Source organism: Acomys minous (assembly GCF_964271855.1).
Source record: "Acomys minous genome assembly, chromosome: 9".
Taxonomy (NCBI): Eukaryota; Metazoa; Chordata; class Mammalia; order Rodentia; family Muridae; genus Acomys; species Acomys minous.
Window position 1 is genome coordinate 23,035,867 of NC_140490.1, and position 24,918 is coordinate 23,060,784.

Genomic DNA, 24,918 nt, shown 5'->3' on the forward strand with positions numbered 1-24,918 from the left:
GGCAGGTTGGGGGATTTTATTAAAGGATTTTCTTTGTGAGATACTCTAGGAATGGGGACTGACTGATTCCATAGAGGTCTTGAGTCGGGGATGTCTTACTTTGAAGGAAGGGGTTTCCACGGTGCCCAGAGTTTATTTTGAAATTCTCACAAAGCCCTTGATTTAGGGCAATAGGGGAACAGTTGGGGGGATGTTTCTTCAAATTGATTGGCGACTGGCTGAACTCCTCTCCCACCACTGGATCCTGAAACCTGGGAGCTCAAGAGTGTCCCTTGTTCCAGGCAGCAGTCCCTCCACCAGTGAGCTAAGAGAGAAGGTGTCACCAGCTACATACAGGTAGAGCACTGACGTCACCCAGATCCCTGTGCTCCAGCGACGCACTTCCTCCTACGAGGCCACAGCTCCTCATCCCTCTCAGATACTGCCACTCCCTGATAACTAAGAGTGCAGATGTGTGAGTCTATCGGGGCCATTCTTAATTAAACCACCATAGTGCCCTGTTCACAACGCAGGCCAGGTCTGAGCCTCTGCATACGCATCTAGGCATTATAGCTCACCTAGGTGTCTTTTCTTCAAAAGCAGGATGATAACGCTGAGCAAAGATATTGTAGGAGAAAGATGCCTTTGATTGCTGAAGGAGCCACCTGATACTTCCCCACTTCTTGGTCCCTTCTAACAGCAGTTCAGCTGCCTTATAACCCACTTCCTCTTACTCTGAGCACACTGGGGGTCTGATTCTTTCCCTTTTCATTTCACTATGGAGCCTGGCATCCCAGCAGGAAATGTGCTTTTTCATTGCAGGTGACCTTCTCCAGAGGTCTCTAAGCAACCAGACTTGGTCCCGCCTTTCCTCTTGGCTGATTGGTCAGAAAACCAAGCCCAAGAGTTTTATGGGTAATTCTGGATATTTCAGTTAAGCCCCAAGATGAGAAGCCATAGGGTTCAGAGCAGTCAACACACAGAGAAATGAGTGAGTACGGAAGCTTCACAACAAGAAAATGCCAGCAGGTGCTTGGGAAAAGAGATCTATACTCCTGTGTCATTTCCCCCTCTGTTTTCAGGGCTTGTGAGCTGTAGCTGACCTCTCAGAGCCTCCTTTATTCAGGGGCTCCCTCTCTGAAATGGTTTCCAGCCAAGACTGCCGTCCTCTTCACCAGCCGACATGAGCAGAGGGTCCTCAGATCTCAGTGTGGAGCCCCAAGCATTCAGTCTCAACGGCTTTCCATCCTGACTCTCAGCCCTCAGAGCCAACTCTGATGTATGTACTATTACCTTGTCCTCTAACAAAATGGGGGAAAGTGAGTCATGTGTAGCAGAGAATTAAAATTCCAACTCTGATGAGCCCTTGTTAGCATCTTCAAGGCCCATCTGCCAGAATGACCAAAACAAAACAGAACAAAAACACCCAAAAACCAAAAACAACAAAATAAAACAAAACAACAACACAACAACAACAACAACAAAACAAGCCAAACTGAAACACACACACACACACACACACACACACACACACACACACACACACACACTCTTCTTTGAATCACAAAATCTACAAATCCAAAGTTCAGTTCTTACACTTATCACTGTTCCTTGCAAGAATGTTTCCAAAGGAATATGCAACCTGACAGTACTGGGTTCTCCAGAGTGGGATGATTAATTTCCATTCCGAGTTCATTTTGATAGATGGCATATTATCCCTACACTATGCATGGGACACTAGAGCATTAGTTCTCAACCTGTGGGTCCCGACCCCTGTGTGGGTCAAAGACTCCTTTACAGGGGCCAACAAAAAACATCTACATATCAGATATTTCCTTTCCATTCATAACAGCAGGCAAATTGTAGTTATCAAGTGGCAATGGAAATAATTTTATGACCTGGTTTCACCACAACATGAGGAAGTGTATAAAGGTATCACAGCATTAGTAAGGTGAGAACAACTGTACTATAGGGTCTTGCTGAAATCCAGATTCCTGGTGCTTGGCCTAGATGCTGCAGCCAGGCCCACAAGAGTAATAAACCTGCTCTGCACACTGTTCAACTTACCAGTAAGTCTCCAGTGAACCAGAACCCCATGAAATCCCCTCCAGGATTTGTCAAAGATGCTTATGACCAACCCCAAACCAGACAACCAAACCAAAATTAAGCTAAGCACCATGCTCTTGGTACAATTTAGTGGCACTGACCTACACCCCGTGGCCTGCCTTGGGCACATGGCAGAAAGGCAGAAAGGATTGCAATAACCTTTTCAAGGCAACTGTAGAGGTGCCAACACATGTCGCTGTGCTTATTTGAGACCAAAAAAAGCACAAGGGGAAGCATCTGTTGTCCAAAGACATCAATGCTAACGCTGATATCCTTTCAGAATCCTTTCTCAGGACCACTCACTTTAATCCAGACTGTGAAACTAGAGACTCCTCAGTCAGTTTCCTTATCAAAGAACAAATGATTAATATGACTGGAAAGGGACTGTTGCCATCCCTGTAGAGCACTAACTGCAGCATCACATGGGTGTGGCATGGAGTAGCTTCAGCATTGGATTGTCTTGACAATAGGATGGTTTTGATGTGGTCTGTCTGGACAGCAATGTGACAGCAACACAGTCTCCCATGACAGATTTCCCACCACATGTGAACGGCTGAGGACGCAGTGGGTTTACAAAATGTCCCAGCACTAAACTGACAGAGTAACTATGAGCAGAAACATGCCCTCCCTCCACGATGCTGTGCAGCTCACTGGGGCCACTTGCTGGTGGATGTCATGGTTCTGAGTAACATGGGGTGGGGTTCCTTCTTTCTATTTTTGTATCTGAAGCTTCTTTCTGATGCTTTCTTTACTCCAGAAGTGGAGAGCCAACAGACACATGGATCACACCGCGAATGGACCACCTGCAGCAAGGATGGTATTTGCCTCACTGGTGAGTCACAGCTACAAGGACATGTCTTCATATGAATGAGGAGGTCTTGATCCTAGAGTGGAGAATGCAGGGCTTCCAGCTGTCTGTGGCTTCCTTTGCCTCCTCAGTCCTCTCAGTGCTGTTGGAGAAGGAAAGGCAATCATGTCCAGCAGCAGCAGCCTTGCTGGGTCAGTGGCTAGAATCAGGGTCTTCTCACACATAGGAAACCAAAGTCAAGGACGAAAGTCCACCACGGGATTGCCACGGCTGCTGGTATGGGATGCAATGGTGGCTCACGTGCATGGCATACTTAGTGTCTCTGCTGCTGCAGCTCAGTCTGCTCCTGTCCTGGACTGTGTATTCTTCCAGCTCACACTGGAGCTTTTCTGACCTAGAGGTGGAAGGCAGAGTGAGCCCAGGCCTGTTGATGTCCTCCTGTGTCACATCTCAAACTGTGACCTCAAACAATTCAGCTGTGCTGGACAGCCTAACTGATCTTTTGACAGAAGTCATTGTTTGTATATCCAAGGAATAAGGCTCACAGTGTAGCTGGGCCTTGATTTTTTTTTTTGCAGTGTTTTGCAACAAGCATCAGAAGTTTATCTGAGAACTGTATGTTCTCTTCGAAAGAGCATGGCTTTCTCCTACAGTCTAGAGATATGATTTTGAAAAAAAATAGACTATTAATATAGCAGTCAACAGCCCAGGAGAGATATGCATTTTATTCATTGTCAGTTACTAATTGATAGTTTCATTTTATGCATACACATAATAGAAACTTGCAAGCTAGGCACCTGAACAAAGTCATGTGGCAAGGACAGTCCTGCTCAGAAGGTACCTTGCACAATATTCAATGTAAAGCCTGTCCTGCTGGAACAGCGTGTGCCTGAGAACATTGGCCCTGTATGGGCTCTGGCATTAAGCAAAACCAGCTGTGCTTTCCTTAGGACTATGGCTGGGAATCTACATCCTAGTTTTCTGGAGGAGTCCCCTACGTAACACTGGGTGAAGGTCCTGACCAGTGCTGCAGCAGAGACGTTGGCCTGGGTTCATCTTGACAACCGCTAAACCTATTGTATCCAGAGAACACTCTACATGGGAAATGGAGGAGCAGTGAAGACAGCCAGAGTTACGTTTAACAGGGTCCAAGGGTGGGAATTCCATCCCTACAAAGGATATGTCTGAACACAACTGAAGTTTCAGCCAGGCATGGTAGGTCTACCTTTATAGCTCATCATTTGGGAGGCAGAATTCAAGGAAAGCTCAGAACATACCAGGGAGTTCCAAATGGAGGAAGAGGGACAGAATTCCTCACTGGACCTCAAGCATACTTTTTCCTAGGGAGAAGTTCTTGTTGACTGGACCAGCACAATATTCTGAGGTGTCTTACCCTGGCAGTGGCTGGGAGCCTTGACAGTCAGCAGAAACAGCCGCCGCAAAGACAGAGATCCCAGGTACAGAGGACTTACTTGGTTCCATTGCCCATCTCCCATCCTGGACTCCTGCCTCATCTGGGGGACAGTGCTGCAGCTTTACTGCCATGTTGTCTTGCTGGATGATCAGCTCCCTCTGCTTCAGCGGTTCTTCCTGCAGCCTTTCCTCCAGTCTGTCCTGCTCCTGTTCATTAGAAGATGGTGTTCTTAGTGGAAGGTCTCACACGGGCGTGAACACACTCTCACACAAGTGCGAACACACACACACACACACACACACACACACACACACACACACACACACAGGATCCCAAGAGCTTGATAGTCAGCCAGGCTAGCCAAACAAAACAGCAAGTTTTGGGGTAAGTAAGAAAGCCTTTTTCAAGGTAGAGACTGACAAGAAAGAAATCCCATGGTCTTCTCGATCTACCATACACATGTGTGTTCATTGCTCCTGCACATATCTCTGCTGAATAGGGGGAGAGAGTGGGAGGGAGAGAGAGAGAGAGAGAGAGAGAGAGAGAGAGAGAGAGAGAGAGAGAGAGAGAGAGAGAGAGAGAGAGAGAGAGAGAGAGAGAAGGGCGTGGTGAAGAGACTACACTGAGACGCAGGGAACAGGAGGAAGAAAGGCCACATGCTACCCAACTTGACAAATAGAAGCACTCACATGGCATTTGCATGGGCTCTCCTCCTTGCAAGCCTTTTCTCCCCACTGTGATTTCATATGAACCCTGCAAAGCTAATGAGCCTTAGGACCTGGAACTCACCAGTCAGTCTGTGCATAGTAGCATGTATGTGTGTGATGTGTGATTGACTCCTCTCTCCCACATTGGATTGTAACTTGGAGCAAAGCAGGGAGGTTTGCTTGCCAATAACCCACTTCCTCTCAATAGGCTCAGACCCCAGACATTCTGACGCATGGACACAGGAAGGAGCAGTTGGAGTTCACGAAGTGGGAGGCTAAATGGGTGGGTGGACGAGAAAGATGATGAGCTGGGCACAGGTGGGTGGATGGACAGACAGGCTGAGGTTACACGAGCAAAAGGTGCTGGACCTAGTCCTGGCCGATCTGCCTGTCCCGGCCTGCTGGTGTGGGGTCTGGAGTTTGCTGGTCTCTTCCTCTTGGTCCTTCTAGGGCAGCTTCATGTCCTTCAAGGGTTACTGCATCTTATTTATTTAATCACTTCCATCCTGATCCCAGCCCCCTCACTCATTGGCCACCTTCTCCCCAGAGACAGAGGGAACCTCCACGTGGTATCACTTCACCCTGGCATCTCAAGACACAGAAGGACCAAGCATGTCCTCTCCTACCTGGAAATAACAAAACAGCCCAAATAGGGGAAAGTACACCAGTGGCAGGTAACAGAGTCAAAGACAACCCCTACCCCTATTGTTGGGGGACTGACATGTCGACACATCTGCTACATATATGTAGGGGAGTCTAGGTTCAGTCCATGCATGGTCTTTGGTTGGTGGGTCAGAGTCTGTGAGCCCCCATGGGCACAGGTTAGATTACTCTGTAGGTCTTCTTGTGGTGTCCATTGCCACTCCCGTCTTCCTTTGTCTTTCCTCTTCTCCAGCATTCCTTGAGCTTGGATCAATGCTTGGCCTTGGTTCTCTGCATCTGTCTCCATCTGCTGCTGGACGAAGCCTCTCAGAATTCAGTTATGCTAGGCTCCTGCCAAGTGTGTCTTTCTGGGTCTGGGTTACCTCTCTCTGGATGATCTTTTCTAGTTCCATTCATTTGCCTGCAAATTTCATTATTTCCTTGTTTTTAGTAGCTGAATGGTATTACATTGTGTAAATATACCAAATTTTCTTTATCCATTCTTCAGTTGAGGGCATCTAGGTTGTTTCCAGTTTCCGACTATTACAAATAATGCTACAATGAACATAGTTGAACAAATGTCCTTGTTCCATTTGCTCCATATCCTCACCAGCATGTGCTGTCACTTGAGCTTTTGATCTTAGTCATGATAACAGGTTTAAGATAGAATTTCAGAGTCTTTTTGACTTGCATTTCCCTGATGACTAATGACATTTGAGCTTTTGTTTAAGTCAGTACCTTCTTTTTCAGCTGCGTCTACTCGATCAGGAGCCTGCTGTGTAGACTGTTGAGATACCCTCTGCTTAGTAAGTCCTTGCCAGCCTCCTCCTGCCAACCCTGTCTCCATGCCCCACCAACCCCACCATGTCCCAGGATCTCAGGAAGATCTCCTTGGCAAGAGCAGAACAGCCGTGTAGAGATGCACTCTGAAGGGCAGAACAAGAGAACAGCTATTTCCAGAAAGCATCAAACTACTTCTGAAAACCCCAAGGACAAAAGGAATCTGTGGACTTCTAAGAATGAGGGAGTCCCTCACCTGTCTTTATCTGTTCATGTAATGGGGAAACATTCGCAAGTATTGAGCTGCTTTCCTCTGAGGGAGGACAGGAACCCCAAAGATTGTGCAGGTCTCATAGAAATCAGCACGTGCCTGAGCCCTCACCTAATGCCCAGTCCATATAAAAAATTACTCTTCTATCTAGAGCCATGAGTCTCCACCTGTGGGTCATGACCCCTATGGTGATGGAAGAATGCTTTCAAAGGGGTGACATATCAGATACCCTGCAAATTAGATATCTATATTATAATTCATAACAGTAACCAAATAATAGATATGAAGTACCAACAAAAATAATCTCATGGTTGAAGGTCACCAAAACATGAGGAACTGTATTGAGAGTCTCAGGCTGAGAACCATTGATGTAGAGGTTACCGAATATTACAATATGATTGCTGGGAGGGCTAACAGTCTCTTTCACATTTAGTAAAGTGAGTATAAGAGACACGAATTCAAGACTTAGAAAGCCTAAAAGCAGAGCTGTGGACTCTCCATTCCAGAGACAAAGAAAGGAAGAGGTGCGATTCCACAACTGTTGGTGTCCTTGTCAAGACAGACTACCAGTAGAAGCCTGTCTCCTTGGCCAGCTCACTGAACCTCTCTGACATGTCACTGTTCTCACTCTTCAAATACTGCAGGTCTTACATGACCCCCTTTATGCTTCATCTTCAGCTTCTCATATTCAGCATCTGGCCTGGAGCTAGAAGCAAAGAACTCCATAAACACACGCCTCAAGGATCATATGAAATTCAATAGGGTACTTCAGTCCATTGGATGCCACATCTTGGCTTCCAGGTACTAGGAAATTCCGGTGCTAATGAAAGTTCCTAACATGCCCAAAGGCCAATGGAGGATTGATCTTCTGAACAAGGTATCTGGGGCTGCATGAGGTCTTTCAGGAGGCCTGGAGAGCTAGCTGGCTAAGAAGTTCCCTTGAGTCTATGCCACAGGTCTGGGCCACCAGAAACTGTGATGATATTTCTTCTGTTTTAAAAACAGATTCTCTCACTACATGGAAGCTGAAATCACAAAATGAACATTTCTGAGCGTGGGACTCAACATCATGACAGCTTTATGAACTCCTCCAGGGGATTCCTATGTGTGAGCAACGTGAGCACACTGGCAAAGTGTATTCTGCTTAGAGTGGGGCTGCAAGTCCTCAGCACAGGCATCACCTGGAAACTGTGAGTCAGGCAACTTATCATACGTGACCACAGACACAAATCTAGGGTCTAGAGGAAGTCACGCAGATGTGCATGCACACATGTGAATGTATGCACGTGCACACCCACACACCCACCCATCCCCACACGCGCACACACACCCAAAAGAAGGGATGGAGAGTTGGGGGCAAGCTATGGGATACTGAATAAATGCATGCAGTTGTATCATCTTAGGACCTGGAGGAACAGGAATCAGTCCCATGCCTGCAGCCACCAACTCAGATGTGGGACCAGGAGCCTCCAGCTGCTACTTGGAGCATTCAGCACACAATCACTACGCCATTCCGTGAGGATTGTGACTCAGGCTGCAGGCTCAGGTCTTCATTAGGTTACACAGAATAGTCTGTGTCCTCATCCCGTTCCTGGCCAGGTATCAGGTTCTTTCTCAGGAAAGGATTTAGAGACTTGATGTTGGGCAAAGGGACACCCTGGAGGTGTAGCAGCCTAGAACACTAGACCTTACAGGGAATAAGCTAAGGATGGCATTGTGGTCCCAAGACCGATAGCATGGAGTTTGAATCAATGAATAGCTATTGTCCAAGGCTCCTTCTGTGATGATCCCAAGGTTCATTTCTCTCACTGGTCATCAGCTTCAGCTGAGTGGTCAGCCTTTCTGCTTTCTTTCTCTCCTGTTTCTTGGTGAAAAGGGTTGGGCAGATGGTGGTTCCATGGAGCCCATGTTGGTACATGAACACAAGTGAATCTACACAGTGATAAGGCCCAGAGAATGGGCAGATCACCCTGAGTCCTAAACAGATGTTTGGAAAACATGTTTGCTTGTGACTAAGGATTGAAACGCCCCCTCTGTGGATGTCAGTTCTCCTGTCTCTCTGAAGAGAAGCGAATGTCTCCACCAGCTGGTTTCCCCCTTAGCATATGTTCAGATAACCAAGGAGACAGCCTCCTAGCTTATTCACAGCTGCAGATTCTGCATTCAGCTTGGCTGCAGCATGCACAAGCCTGTTCTTTTAGAAGCCAGGATAAAATTGGCATAGTACACAACTTACTACTCAGGTTGCTTGGAGATGCTCGAATATCCCGACAGGTCACTCTAAGCACAAGGGTATATGTGGAGAAGCCAGACCGTGGCAGAACATTGTCACCAGACTCATCTAGTCACTTCCCTGACCATTTACTTCTTGCTGTTTCACACGGAATCTGGAAGACAGCTTTCTTCGGCCTTACTTTGGTCTCTTTTCACTGTTCATTCTCTATCCCAATTAGCCTGCTCAGTCTTGCCAACGTGTTCATAGATGAACCATAATGTCACTGAATGAATGCCCCAAAGGCAGTTGGTGTTGCTACAACATAGGTGACACCACACAGGATACCAGGGCTCTCTAGGATACAATAAAATGTCCAGGGAAAGGAACCTCTGACATCACAGGGAACTGCCATCACTTCCCTGCTAGCTAGCTCCTCTCACAACTCACCAGAAGTGAAGCTGCCCTTTCTAGGAGCCTCTCCTGGGACACATGGGATGTCCTTCAGCACACACACACACACCCCTTAAAGTCAGAGAGCTCTCTCTGATTGATTGGGAATCCCTTAGAATTTCCCACCAGGAGGACTGAGTGTTTATTTCCTACTGAATTTACATATTGAAAGGTTATGGTTCTATAGAAATGTATGCATGTTATAATTCTCCAGGACTACCTGTATCTCCTTATTGCCAATAAGTTATAGACTTAAAAATGATGGGAAGGACACTTCTTAAACAACTTACTGGTAAAGAGGCTACAGAAATCATTATGCCAGTAAATAAAATGCAGGTTATTTTTTCCACGATGATAATTGGAAGATTGCATTAACATGCTCCTTGGGATCTATAGATAATCAATATCCAAAGGGCCCACCTTTAAGAATGTTTGAAGATACTTCATGGGTATTAGCCAAAATTACACCTAAAAATCCTGTAGAAATTACTATCAATGCTTTTGCAGATTGCTCTTCAAAAGGATGAGGAGCATATATGTTTTTTATATACATTCTACAAACTCATCAAATTAGATTGTACCCTCTGTTCCACATATAAATTTGTATACAAAAAATTAGAAGTACAGTAAAAATGGAAGCTTGCCTAATTTGAGAGAAAAAAAGTAATTATAACAAAAGGTGTCCAGGGCCATGCAGGAGGGACAGCAAAGCAGCTTTAGGACTCATGGAATGGGGCCTGCTGATGAGCACAAACAGCATGGGTGTGCCTCAGAGAGGCAGAGCCCCAAGGACTACATGTCCTGAGGACTCTGTGCTGTTGTGGAGTATCGCTATGCCTGCTGCCCTTGCAGTCTTCACATTTTTCTTAATTTATGAATTGTATGTAAACTCTAAGGGGACTTCCACACCCTCACTGGGCAGTATCATTGCCACTTACAATAATAGTGCTTGATCTTTCAAGCATTGCTGCTGGAGCAGGCTAATGATTCAGCCACCACCCCTGGAAAAGAACTCAGAGATGTACATTGTGAGCAATGATCATGACCTTTAGAAAGGATTTGCAAAAATAGATTGTTTAGTAAGGATAGGTTAATATGTTTTCATCAGTAGAAAATCTTGAACAATTTAAAGTTCAAGGCGTACACTCTTAATAGTTGAGCTAGGGACTGTTTTAGGTTAGGGAGCAGGAACAGTAGCTCAGTTACCACTGGCTGTCTTGACTCTCTTGCTGGACTGGGCTTGTGATCAGGGTGATTAGTTTCTTGTACCCATTTTTGTCTTTAGCTTCCTGAAATGATTTAATAAAAACTGTTAATGAGTAAACATGCACCCTGAGGGTTTAAAGTATAAACGACTGCTTTTTTAAATATAAAAATTTAGATTTCTCATTCTATTATAATTTTTACAAGATTACTTTTTAAGGTGACTATTCTTTCTTTGTAACCACAAATGGCAGCCTGCTAGTAAAGAGTAACTGGCTGAAAATGTCACCTTGCTTGCTTACATGTTGTTAATCTATAGCAGGTTTCTTAGTTATAAATGTACGTGGGTTCTTGGGAACAATTTGTTTTCTTCACTTATAATATGTAAAATGTTTTTCATGTAAAGGTATTGGGGAACACACTGTTTTTTCATGATCATTCACTAAAAGAAAAATAGAATGCAATTACCTTGTAATTTTTATGCTGCTTGAAAGATTTTTCTGGGATATATAAGCTGTGGAAGAAAAACTAAAGTTGTTGGAGCTTGTCTTGCTTCCATCATATGTGTTGTGTGCTCATATGGGTGCATGTTTGTATGTGTATGTGTGTGTGTGTGTGTGTGTGTGTGTGTGCATGTGCGTGCATGCATGTGTGTGAGTACATAATTCTTTCTCCCCTTTGCTTTTTTTTCTTTAATGGGAACAAACAGTTCTATCCCATAGAACCAAGCTTTGTGCATTAAGAAAAATATCTGCTGAGTGATTAGTCAGTGACTATATACCCTGACTCAGTTTACCCTGTGGTATTGAAGCTGGCCTTCAACAAAATAGTTTATAAAGTTAAAAATAGTGTCATGAATACTTAAAAAGACGTCTAAGCTTTTTCTGTTCTCTATTTTTAAAAAGTTTCTATGCTATTTTTTATAATTGATTCAGATTACATCTCACTTCTGTCTTCCCATTCTCTCCTTTTCCCCCTCTCCTGCCATATTCCCCTCCCCTAGACCTGTGACAGAGGGGACTTCCTCCCCCACCATATGACCACAGCATATCAGGTCTCATCCGGATACCCTGCTTCCCCTTCCTCTGAGTGCCACCAGGCCTCCTCTCCAAGGGGAAGAGATCAGATTGGGGCACCAAAGTTTATGTCAAAGGCAGGCCTCACTCTCCCCACAACCATGGAGAGTGAACTGTCTATTGGCTAGATCTGAACAGGGAGTCTAGGTTTACTCCATGCATTGACCTTGATTGGTACAGCAGTTTGTGTAGCCCCACCTCCCTTTTGATATCTACCAGCCTTGATGGTCTTCTTGTGGGGCTCCTGGACCCTCTGGGTCATTCTATCCCCCCATTCTTCCATACTTCTCTCACCTGGAGTCCAGTAAGGAGTCCCAGCATCTGTCTTGGTCTCCCACTGGGTGGAGACTCTCAGAATACATCTATGTTGGGCTAATATCCACTTATAAGTGAGTATATACCATCCGTGTCTTTCTGGGTCTGGGTTATCTCACTCAGCCTGATAATTTCTAGTTGCATCCATTTCTCTGAAAATGTCATGATTTCTTTGTTTTTAATAGCTGAGTAGTATTCAATTGTATAAATGTACCACAGTTTATTTTATCTATTCTTTGGTTGAGGGACATCTAGATTGTTTCTAGATTCTGGCTATTATGAACAAAGCTGCTATGAACATTGTTGAGCAAATGTCCTAGTTGTATGGTGGAGCATCTTTTGGGTCTTGAGGTAGCACTATTGCCAATTTTCTGAGAAACTGCCAGATTGATTTCCAAAGTGGTTGTACAAGCTTGCACTCCCACCACCAATGTAGGAGTGTTCTCCTTTTTCCACATCCTCACCAACATGTGTTGTGACTTGAGTTTTTGATCTTAGCCATTCTGATAGGTGTAAGATGGAATCTTAGAGTCGTTTTGATATGCATTTCTCTGATGGCTAGGATGTTGAGCATTTCTTTATTTCTCAGCCATTCGATGTTCCCCTTTTGAGAACTCTGTTTAGCTCTGAATCCTATTTCTTAATTAGATTATTTTTGGTTCCTATAACTGCCAACACTGTCTTTGCATCTACCTCTGAGTCTTTCATGCATGGGGCAGGTATGAGTGGCATGTCCATGTATGTCTGTATGCGGTGGGCATGTGTGATGGATGCCAGCCTAGGCCTCACTCTCCTGTCCCCTCCCCACAACCCCCCGCCCGCTCCCCACCTACTGTATTTCCTGCCCTGAGCAGAATGGCTTAGGGGACACAGGGCCACACTGTGGATTTGGTTGGCCTGGTTTCAGGTCACAGTTTCTCTTGGCTGTAGGTTGATGCTCATGTCTACTTGAAGACTCTCCAGCTGCGTGAGAGATGTGAAGGGGTCCTGACTCAGTGGCTGCTGCCACACCTCTCAGGGCTCTTCCTCCACTGCAGAGGCACAGCAGGGCAGCCGGAAGCCCCTATCTGGACTCTTTCTTCCTACTATAACCGTGTCCAGCCCTTATTTTGACACGTATCACTACAGAGCCATCTTTGATCCTGCAAAAGACCCATCTCAGGGCAGCACCACACTGGAGTCCAAGTGGCTAAATTGAGCCCCGAAGAGGATATGACCAGAACAGAGAAGACCCTACATTTTAAAATTCTGTGCTGGTTACCTGGGGTTCTCTGGGCTGAGTGGGCCAGGGGCCACAAGTCATGCCTGGTCCTGTTCTCCTTACTCGGGGCTTGTTTTTCTGAAACACACACACACACACACACACACACACACACACACACAGAGAGAGAGAGAGAGAGAGAGAGAGAGAGAGAGAGAGAGAGAGAGAGAGAGAGAGTTAACATGCAACTTTATTGGATTCAACACCTGAAAAGACACAGATCACCCAACATCAAGCTTAGGGTTCAAGGAACAGTGGAGAAAAATGTTCACAAGGATCTGGAGAACACGCATTCCCAGCTGACCATGGGCTGGCTTCTCTTTATAATGAATATCAGGATATATAAACCTGATGTGGGGCTTTAAAAGACCTGTGTGATGTAAGAACCCTGAGTCTCTGAGTCTTTCCCTTTACCCAGCTCTTACCTGCCCTGGAGTTCTCCTAATGGATGTGTATTTCAAGAGCATGTCAATTGTTACGTGTGGCACAAAAAAAATTGTCTTTAGTCTTCAGTTGAAGCATCTTAGCAGTGATGTACAAAATGTTCTACTCTATGACTTGTGCTGCATTGTTTTGTTTTATGTTTATGTGTGTGAGTTTGTATGTGTGTGTGTGTGTGTGTGTATGCGTGTGTGTGTGTGTGTGTGTGTGTGTGTGTGTGTGTGTGTGTGTGTATTTTTAACACATGATATCTCTCCAAAGCCCAGGCTGACCTGTTACTTCCTGTTATTATGTCATCAGCCGCTTGATTCCAGGTTTGGGTCATCCTATGCTTTCTGGGAGTGTTTGCTTTTGATGTCTTGGGCCCACCTGTGCTGACCCAGTGCTCAGGTGTCTCCTGACAGAACTTTGAACAGCTTATCATAGATTTACTGAGAGCCTCACGGCTGGAGTGAGCTCTGTCGAGGCTCTGGGGGAGGTTTTCATTACTACACATGTGATTTCTCTTTGGTTTTGACTCCTCCCCAAACAGTAACAGTTTGAGGATTTTCCCAAGTGTTTGCTCAGTTCAGAGGAATCGTCTTGTCTCCTCCAAATTATACTGAACTAATTTCTCAGCCTCCCCTATTTCTCATCTTGTTGAGTATGGATCTTAAGGAGGGGAAGAGCCATTCCTGAGCATTGTTTGGAATGTGAGCCTTCAAACTCCCATGGGCAAAATAGTTAAAATATTCTATTGAAACAGAGAAACTCTCTAGCTTTGGAAGGAGGGGAGTGCTAAAGGTCTCCCTGTGTCACAGGGCTCACTCCTTGAGTGGGCAGCTTGGCTTCTGATCAATATGGGGAGAACTAGTGATCAGGTTGGCCAGGGCAGTTCTGAGGGTCATCATCAGCCGTTCCTTCACTGGGAATCTCCTGTATCCTGGAGAGCACTAGCACCTTCTGTGATGTCACCAGTGTTGTGGGGATCCCGACTGCCTGTGGGGAATTCATTCAGTGCCTGTAGGGTTCACCCTGAGACATGTGGTCAAGGATGAGCAGGCTATTTGGGAGGGCGAATGGAGGACATGGAGGAACCAAAGAGAGCAGAAGGAATCTGGCCTTCAGTCATGGTGCAGAACAGTAAGAAATAAATGGTCCTGGGGAAGGTGCAAGTGAGTCCAGGGCAGGGAAGAGAGAGCATCCTGGAGGAGGTGAGGTGGAAATGGACATAACAGTAGGGGACTCCCAGAGTTTCTGGGAAGCAGGAGGCCTATCCGGTTTCTCTGAGCTCCTAAAGAGCAGGCCCCATCCTGCCAGCTCTGGGGTTTCTTGTCCTGTCAGAGAGGATGGCTTCATTAATCTGGTGAGCATGTTCTGCCCCTGCATGGCTTCTCCATGAACATTCGTCTGAGGGATCCAGAAAGTGACTTGGGCATCCTACACTACCTGAGTACTGGTGGACAGTGTCAATTTTACCCTGGCTTCTGAAAGCACATGGCTGAGGGCTCTGAAAGCAAGTTGTATGCTGTGCCCTCTGGGTGAGCTTCTGCAGGAAGGCAGAAGAACCAGCTGATTGTGAGGCACCCACCTCCCTATAGAGAGATGGGAGAGTCAACATGCACAGACGGGGAGACTCGAGTGTGGGTTTTCAGAACCAGCTTTGGCAAAGTCCCATCTGTCAGTTCACTTGCTGACCACCCTTCAGTGTGCCAGGTTGGTTCAGACAAAGTCATTTGTAGGGCATGTGCTGTTCCTTGACCTCTAGAATTGGGTTTTCCTGAGATAGCTGTTCTTGTCTAGCATGTCTTGCCAGTGTGATGGAACATTTGGAAGACACAGATCTGCACACATCTGTCCCTCTTTGTCCTGGAGTCTACCAAGTACACTTCTGAATCCACACTCCAGAATTTTGGAGAATTTTCAATCCAGGATGAGAATAGTGCCAGCTTCTCATTTCGAGGGCTGTCAGTAAGTTTAAAGGGGTGACATATTTGGCTATGTCCCCTTGTTGGGGAGGCCCAATGGCACTCGGAGGAAGGATAACAGACTACCAAGAAGAGACTTGATACCCTAGCATCATATTCAGGGGGAGGAGGTCCCCATCAGTCACAGTCATAGGGAAGGGGAATGGGGTGAAAGCGGGAGGGAGGGAGGAATGGGAGGATGCATGGGATGGGATAGCAAATGAGATGTAATATGAATTTTTTATTTTTCAATAAAAATGTGTTAAAAAAGTTTAAAGGGGTGAGATGGTCTGGTAAATCTCTAAGAAGAAGACACCTTAATAATCTTTCCTCTTGTGCCTTTTGCCTGACTTTGACATGCTCTAGTTGTTTTGTACTTACAGCTGGCTCTGTCACCTTTGCTAAGGGCATGCACATTACCACTGGAGGCCCCAGATCAAGGAAGTTTTTTTTTTGTTTTTTGGTTTTTTTTTTTGTTTTTTGTTTTTTTGTTTTTTGTTTTTTTGTGTGTGTGTAGCTCCGGGTGAAGCAGCAGGGCAGTAACTCCGCACAGCTGCTCCCCGTGACTTGGACATGTTCAGTTTTCAACTGAGAAGGCCTTTCCATTAACAGCACCTGGCCTCTCACTGTCCAATCAGCTTTCCCCAAAGTCCTGTGCAGGAATGGACCATGATCTTCCTGTGAGTGTTTGCCCTGGGGTGTCTGAGGTCTCTTCTGGGGAGCCCCAGTTGCTAGTGTCTCCAGCCTGCACTGTGAATAGTTGACATCACATTTGCTAAGATCATGGCTGGAATGCATTCTGCTGGATCTTGGGGAATTTTTTTTTGTCCCGAGTTTTTCTTTCTCCTTTATTAATTTATTCTTGTTACATCTAAATGGTTATCCCTTCCCTTGTATCCTCTCATTCTTCCCTCCCTCCATTTTCCCCTTATTCCCTTCCCCTGACTGTTCCTGAGGGGGATTACCTCCCCCTGTATATGCTCATAGGGTATCAAGTCTCTTCTTGGTAACCTGCTGTCCTTCCTCTGAGTGCCACCAGGCCTCCCCCTCCAGGGGACATGGTCAAAGGTGAGGCACCAGAGTATGTGAGAAAGTAATATCCCACTCTCCACTCTACTGTGGAGAGTGTTCTGTCCATTGGCTAGATCTGGGTAGGGGTTTAAGGTTTACCGCCTGTATTGTCCTTGGTTGGGGAATTTTCATCATCCTCTATGGGAATCATTTTGTTCTGATAGGACAACCTACCTCCCCCACTTGTTCCACAGCATTGTAACCGCCCTGTGCATCCTCCCTGATAGGATTTTTCACTTCAGTGGAACTAATCTTTCTTCCCTATTATCCTGACCTAACTTCCTAGCAACCTTTATTTTCACCTTGTTGATTAGAGATCATAATGAGGGTAGGAGCCGTTCCTCTGAGTTTGGAAGGGGAAGGAGTTGGAGGTTCCCCCTTGTGTCTCAGGAAAGGCTGGTGGGAAGGACAGTGTGGCTCCTGGTGATTTTGAGAAGAGCTAGGTAGCAGGTAGGTGTGGTCAGCTGGAGTGGACCCTAGCAATCCATTCTCTGGACATTCTATTGTACCCTGGAGAGCCCTTGGTGGTCTCTGTGATGTCACTAGAGTTGTGGTAACACAAACTACCCTTGGGGGCATTTGGTCAGTGCCTATAGGAGAGTGCATGGAGAGCTTGGAGAGGCCGGAGACAGGCAGAAGGAATCTGGCCTTTGTTCTTTGTGCCTAACAAGAAATAAATGGTCCTTGGGAAGGCACAGTGAGTTCTGGGCAGGGATGTTGAGCCTTCCAGAGAGGTGGAGAGGTCGGGCTTGGAGTAGGCCTTCCAGAAGTGGGGCTCAGCAGCTGCAAGCCTCTGGGAAGCCAAGGGCCAATCCTAAGTCTCTGTTTCCAGAACAGCAGAGCCAGGTCACAGATTTCAGCTGGTTAATTTGGCATTGAGGTAGGATTGACATGGCTGCAGCTTCTGTCCTGAGAGCTCCTTAAATTCATTCTGAGGGTGAAGAAGGCACAGAGAGACTAACGGGGTGTCTGTCTCAGGGTAGCATGTTGATGCCTTTGATCCTCAGCAGATTCTGTAAGTTCTTCAGATATCTGATGCCAATAACACTGAGGGATACTCTCCTGGGCGTGTACTTTCTGATGCGTTGTTCTTGGACAGATGTGATCAGGGGTTGGTGCTGCGAAGAATGAGGGACTCCAGGGCCATTATAGCCATGATGGTTATGGATAAAGTGTGGTTTATGGGCCCCAGCTTGAGGAAAACTTCCATGGCCTTCCAGGGCTTCAATGGGTCTCTGGTATCCCCCTCCCTTAGGCTTCTTCTTGGGACTCAGCATGGTCTCTCCTGGCCTTGTGCCATTCAACTCTGCAAGTTCACGTGTGTCTGTCTCCCTACAGGTCTACTGGGAAGGCATCATCCCAACCCTCCACCATCACTGAGCAGGAGCAGCAGAGGAAGAAGTTGGAGAAACTGACCATACACTTACACAGGATGACCTGTGACAGGGATGAACGGCATGGGATCCTGGTCCATTATACAGACAATGATTTTAACAACAGGTGGTCCTTATGCCCAGTTCTCTGTTGACTATCTTGACCCCTGTGTGTGAATCCCAGTTTCCACACATCACAGGAGCCTGCACCACCACGGTGTCCTCATACCCAAAGTACTTTTCCTGAGTGCATCTAAAAGGGAGAACTTGAACCTGGGTTGGGGTGTCAGGGGACACAAGCTGTTCAGCCTCCTCCAACTGAAAAGCAGGGCTTGTGGTTTGAATTACAGTCTAGGGATAGGGGCAGTAGTGTGTGAGCCCTCACCATGCGTCATTTTATGAGGCCTTGACAGGTGTTAACTTGTGAGTGATGCTTGGTGTTGTGAGTTTATGGTGTATCATAGTACCTGATCAGTAGGTGCTTGATGTCTGGTTCCTTTTGAAAGCACTTTTTTGGGGGTCTGGTCCAAGTGGTATCTCTTAGTATGTGACTGAAAGGCCTGTCAGGGACAACATGGATTCTCTTTGGTCTTGTTCTTTATAAGCTGAGATAGTGCAACCTCCCTGTGCTTCATGGGCATCCTAATTTTTTTTTGTGTGTATGTGTGTGTGTGTTCACATGTGCAAGCTCATGCATGCTGTCCACTTTGTGGACACTTTGTAGACTTCCTCCAGATTCTGGGAGAGTTCAGAGTACGTGATGGTGCCTGAGGAATTTTCTTTCTCATAGATTGGAGGTTTGTCAGTGCTGAGGCAGGGAACTCCACTTTGAGCAGAATAGCTCATGGCCACTGTGCTCACCTTGGTGGCACATGGGAATCTCCTAGAGTGTTTATAAGCTTCCATCCTGGAAATATTATGTACTCTGGGCATCCTCAGAGCAATAGGAACTCAGAATTGAGCATCCCTTCTCTATAAACTAGGAAGATGTCATCACGCTTTTCTTGTAGGCCCAGGCTGTTTCCATGTTCTGGCTATTATGAATAAAGCCACTATGAACATGGTTGAGCATATGTCCTTGTGTGGTGGAGCATCTTCTGGGTATATTTCAAGGAGTGGAATAGCTGTGTCTTGAGGAAACCCTATTCCCATTTTCTGAGAAAGCGCCAGATAGATTTCCAAAGTGGTTGTACAAGTTTGCATTCCCACCAGCAATGAAAAAGTTTCTCTTTCTCCACATCCTTGCCAGCATGTGGTGTCGCTGGAGTTTTTGATCTTAGCCATTCTGATGGGTGTAAATGGAATCTCAGAGTCCTTTTGATTTGCATTTCTCTTATGACTAAAGACCTTGAGCATTTCTTTAAGTGTTTCTCAGCCATTCAATATTCCTCTGTTGAGAATTCTCTGTTTAGTTCTGAGCCCCATTTCTCAATTAGGTTATTTGGTTTGGTGGTGATTAATTTCTTGAGTTCTTCATATATTTTGGATATTAGACCTTTGTCAGGAGAGTTGGTGAAGATCTTTTCCCAGTCTGTAGGTTGTTGCTTTGTTCTGTTGACAGTGTCTCTTCCCTTACAGAAGCTTCTCAGCCTCATGAGGTCCCATTTATTAATTGTTGACCTTAAGGCCTGGGCTGTTGGTGTTCTGTTCAGGAAGTTATCTCCTGTGCCAATGTGTTGCAGGCCTTCCCCATATTTTCTTCTGACTTAGTGTCTCTGTTGAGGTCTTTGATCCACTTGGATTTGAGTTTTGTGCATGGTGACAAATATGGGTCCAATTGCATTTTTTAAATGAAGACATCCAGTTAGACCAGCATCATTTGTTGAATATGCTATCCTTTTTCCTTTAAATAGTTTTGGCTTCTTTGTCAAAAATCAAGTGACTATATGTGTGTGGATTCATCTCTGGGTCTTCGATTCGATTCCATTGATCAACTAGCCTATTGCTGTGCCAGTAACATGCTGTTTTAATTACTGTTGCTCTATAGTATAGCTTGAGATTGGATGTGGAGGTTCCTCTGGAGGATCTCTTATTGTATAGGATTGTTTTTGCTATTCTGGGTTTTTTTATTTCTCCATATGAAGTTGAGAATTGATCTTTCAATGTTTTCAAAAATATTTTGTAGGTATTTTGGTAGGGATTGCATTGAATATGTAAATTGCTTTTGGCAAGATGGCCATTTTTACTATGTTAATTCTCCTGATTCACGAACAAGGGAGATCTCTCCATCTTCTGATGTCTTCAATCTCTTTCTTCAGAGATTTAAAGTTTTTTTCAAACAAGTCCTTCACTTGCTTGATTAGAGTTACTCCTAGATATTTTATATTGCTTGTGGCTATTGTGAAGGGTGTAGTTTTCCTAATTTCTTCCTGAGTTTTTGTCATTTGTATACAGGAAGTCTGCTGACTTTTTTGAGTTAATTTTGTATCCAGCCAATTTGCTGAAGGTGTTTATCAGCTATAGGAGTTGTCTGGTGGATATTTGAGGGTCACTTATATACGTTATCATATCATCTGCAAATAGGGATAATTTGACTTCCTCCTTTTCCAGTTGGATCCCCTTGATCTCCTTTTGATTTCTTATTGCTCTGGCTATTACTTCAAGAACTATATTGAAGTGATATGGAGAAAGTGGGCAGCCTTGTCTGGTCCCCGATTTTAGAGAAATTTCCTTGAGTATCTCTCCATTTAATTTGATGTTGGCTATTGGCTTGCTTTATATAGCCGTTATTATGTTTACATATGTGCCTTTTATTCCTGATCTCTCCAAAACTTTAAACATGAATAGGTGTTGAATTTTGTCAAATGCTTTTTCTGCATCTAAGGAGATGATTATGTGTTTTTTCTTTCAGTTTGTTTATATGGTGGAGTACACTGATGGATTTCTATACATTAAACCATCCCTGCATGCCTGGAATGAAGCCTACCTGGTCATGGTGAATGATATCTTTGATATGTTCTTGTATTCATTTTGTGAGTATTTTTTGAGTATTTTGCATCAATGTTCATAACAGAAATTGCTCTGAAATTCTCTTTTTTTGTTGGGTCTTTGTGGGGTTTAGATATCAATGTGACTGTGGTCTCATAGAATGAATTTGGTAATGTCCCATCTGTTTCTATCTTTTGGAGTAAGCTTGAAGAGTATTGGTATTAGCTCTTTTTAAGGTCTGGTAGAATTCTGCGCTGAAGCTATCTGGCCCTAGGGGTTTTTTTTTTTTTTTTGGTTGGGAAACTATTAGTGATTACTTCTATTTCTATAGGAGAAATAGGACTATTTAATTTGTTTATCTGATCTTGATTCAGTTTTGGCAAGTTGAATCAATAAAGAAAATTGTCCATTTCCCTTAGATTTTCAAATTTTGTGGCATATATGCCTTTAAAGTAGAATCTTATGATTCTTTGTATTTCTTCAGTGTCTGTTGTTATGTCTCCCTTTTCATTTCTGATTTTGTTGATTTGGATAGTGACTCTCTGCCTTTTCATTAGTTTGGCTAACATTTTGTCTATCTTGTTGATTTTCTTAAAGAACCAACTCCTGGTTTTGTTGATTCTTTGAATTGTTCTCTTTGTTTCTAATTAATTGATTTCAGCCCTGAGTTTGATTATTTCCAGATGTCTACTCCTTTTGGGTGTTTCTGCTCTAGGGCTTCCAGATGTGTTGTTTGGTTGCTTATGTAGGATGGTTCCAATTTCTTTATAAAGGCACTTAGTGCTGTGAATTTTCCTGTTAGCACTGCTTTCAATGTGTCCCACAAATTTGGGTATGCTGTTCCTTCATTTTCATTGAATTTCAGGAAGTCCTTAATTTCTTTATTTCTTCCCTGACCCAGGTGTCATTAAGTAGAGAGTTGTTTAGTTTCCATGTGTGTGTAGACTTTGTTATTTCTCTTGTTGTTGAAGTCCAGTCTTAGACTATGGTGATCTGATAGGATACAAGGTATTATTTCAATCCTCTTGTATCTGTTGAGGCTTGCTTTGTTACCTACTATGTGATCAACTTTGGAGAAGGTTCCATGGGGTGATGAGAAGAAGGTATAATCCTTTGTGTTTGGGTGGAAAGGTCTATAAATATCTGTTAGATCCATTTGATTCATGCTATTGGTTAATGATGTTATTTCTCATCTTAGTTTCTGTTTCAATGACCTATCCTTCAGTGAAAATGAGGTGTTGAAGTCTCCCACTATTAATGTGTGGGGATCGATGTGTGGTTTAAACTTTTTAAATAGTTCTTTTACAAATGTGAGTGCCCTTGTATTTGGAGCATAGATGTTCAGAATTGTGATCTCCTCTTGGTTGATTTTACCTTTGATGAGTATGAAGTGTCCTTCCTCATCCCCTTTGATTAATTTTGTTTGAAAATCTAGTTTATTAGATATTAAAATGTCTATATTTGAAAATCTAGTTTATTAGATATTAAAATGTCTATACCAGCTTGCTTCTTGTGACCATTTGCTTGGTATATTTTCCAGCCTTTTACCTTGAGATAATGTCTGTCTTTGTGGTGAGATGTGTTTCTTGAATGCAGAAGAATGTTGGATCATGTTTATGTATCCATTCAGTTAGTCTGCGTCTTTTTATTGGAGAGTTTGAGACCATTGGTGTTGAGAGATATTAAAGACAAGTGACTGTTAAGTCTCTTAATTTTTGATGATGGTTACCGTAGAGAGTTTGTGTGGTTGTGTTTTTGTGATGGTGTAGTTATCTATTTCTTGTGTAGTTTTGATGGTGGCTTGTCCCTTTGGGGTGGAGTTTTCCTCCTAGTAACTTCTATAAAGCCGGATTTGTGGATGGGTACTGTTTGAATTTGTTTTTGTCATGGAATATTTTGTTTTCTCAGTCAATGGTTATTGATAGTTTCTCTGGGTACAGTAGTCTGGTCTGGCATCTGTGGTCTCTTAGGGTTTGCAGGACCTCTGTCCAGGCCCTTCTGGATTTTGTGGTCTCTGCTGAGAAGTCGGGTATAATTCTGATAGGTTTGCCATTGTATGTTACTTTGCCTTTTTCTCTTGCTGCTTTTAATATTTTTCTTTGTTCTGTATATTTTGTGTTTTTATTATTATGTGTCAAGAAGATTTTCTTTTCTGGTCTATTCTATGTGGTGTTCTGTAGGCCTCTTGTATGTTTATATGCATCTCCTTTAAATAGGGGAAATTTTCTTCTATGATTTTGTTGAAGATATTTTCTGGGCCTTGGAATTGGGTCTCTTCTCTTTCCTCGATGCCTATTATTCTCAGGTTTCATCTTTTCGTCGTGTCCTTGATTTTTTGGATATTTTGTGTCAGGAATTTTTCAGATTTAGCATTGTCTTTGAGGTTGCTTTGAGTTCTACAATTGAATCTTCTAGTTTTGAGATTTGTTCCATTTCTTGGATTCTATTAGTGAAGCCTACTTCTGTGTTGCTTACTTTCTTATCTAAGGTTTCTTGTTCCTGTTTTTCTTCTGTCTGTGCTTTTATCACTGTTTCCATTTTCATCTACAGATCTTGGACTATTTTATTTATTTCCTTCATCTAGTTGTTGGTATTTTCCTCAATTTTTTTCCAGTGCCTCTCTCTAGGCTTCTTTTATGACTGCCACCTGTTGGCTGCATCCAGCGAGGATGATCAAAGTTCAGTGGCCTAAAGCTTATGCCAAAGTGGTTCTGACAAGCAAAGAAAGCACCGTGAGGCCCAGGAAAGCAAGACTAGTCATGGACATCAGCTGCTGACCAGATTGTATCTGGGTATTGGATATGTAGAACCAGAAGCTCCAATCCGGAATTCATGGCGTCGTGCACTGCCTCTGGCACTGGTGACCTTGAAGAGAAAGCTGTGGCTTCAGCACCACAAGACAAGCACCACCTGTCTCAGTGACTCACCTTGAGTCCTCATCTGTGACATGTGGCTCATTTGGAGAGAACTCAATCAGACTGGCCAGCCAATCTTGACTCTCCGGAGTTGTCAGGCTGCAGGCATGTGACTTGTTCCTTGAGTACAGGTAGGTGATCTTGTGAAAGCAAGCAGGGTTAGACAGTCAAGCTCTGTGCCTTATCTCTAAGGATGTGTGAGCTGGGGCACACATCCCCTAGCCCACTGGCTTCTTTACACAGAAGTATTCATGACAGAATCCCCACCTCCAGGCATCTACTCACATGTGGACATAGACTTTCAGTCTGAAGGTTAGATTTGAGGTTTGCTTCCTGTTTCTGGTCCTACTTGGATGGAAGAGCCTTCAGTTCACTTTGTGTCCCTGCCAAAATGAACAAAAGCACAGAATTGGTACAATTCTACATCAAATGCTTGGAGGAACTTATGGTTGATGCTACAGAGTACCTGTAGCCAAGCAGGGCAGCATGCATATGCAATTCCACTACTCAGGAGGCCAAGGCATGGGTGGATATATGTGGGTTTTAGAGCCTCCATGAGTACAGATAGAGTTCCATGTCAGACAGGAGTATATAGTAAGATTCAACCTCAAGAAACTAAAAATAAATAAATAAATAAATAAATACTGAGTACAGGAAATTACCCTATCTCATTTCTAGAATGCAACAGAACCCTTATCCCATCAATAGCCCTGACTGCACTGATGGGCAACATAAACACAGAGAGGCCCCAGTTGATACCCTAAAATTCAAAATTGTTCTCACCTCAAAGCAAGCTGCTTCTTGTTCTGTCTATGTGGGAATCATCAGATGATTAGGATTCTGGAAAGCAAGTGACAGGAAGTGCTTCCTGTCAAGGAAGATTTGGTCGATGACTTCAGTATGCCCAGGTGTTTGATAAGAGCCCTGGCACAGGTGGTCAGAATGGGAGCTTGCTGCCAAGTACAAATGAGCAGAGAATTCCTCTTTCTCCACATCTCTGTAGTTCCTCGATTTCTA

General features: G+C 44.3%; 1 long non-coding RNA gene across 2 annotated transcripts; it reads left to right on the forward strand.

Annotated features, from left to right (window-relative positions):
- Nucleotides 1-831: 831 nt before the first annotated feature.
- LOC311604272 lies at nt 832-23,919 on the forward strand. Of its 2 annotated transcripts, XR_014781420.1 has the most exons (8): nt 832-970; nt 1,062-1,258; nt 2,843-2,917; nt 4,238-4,350; nt 6,407-7,508; nt 18,024-18,185; nt 20,910-21,030; nt 23,601-23,919. It is a non-coding gene; the product is annotated as an uncharacterized lncRNA (long non-coding RNA). The 2 variants fall into 2 exon arrangements; XR_014781421.1 differs by lacking the exon at nt 4,238-4,350 and having other exon boundaries at nt 834-970.
- Nucleotides 23,920-24,918: the final 999 nt, after the last annotated feature.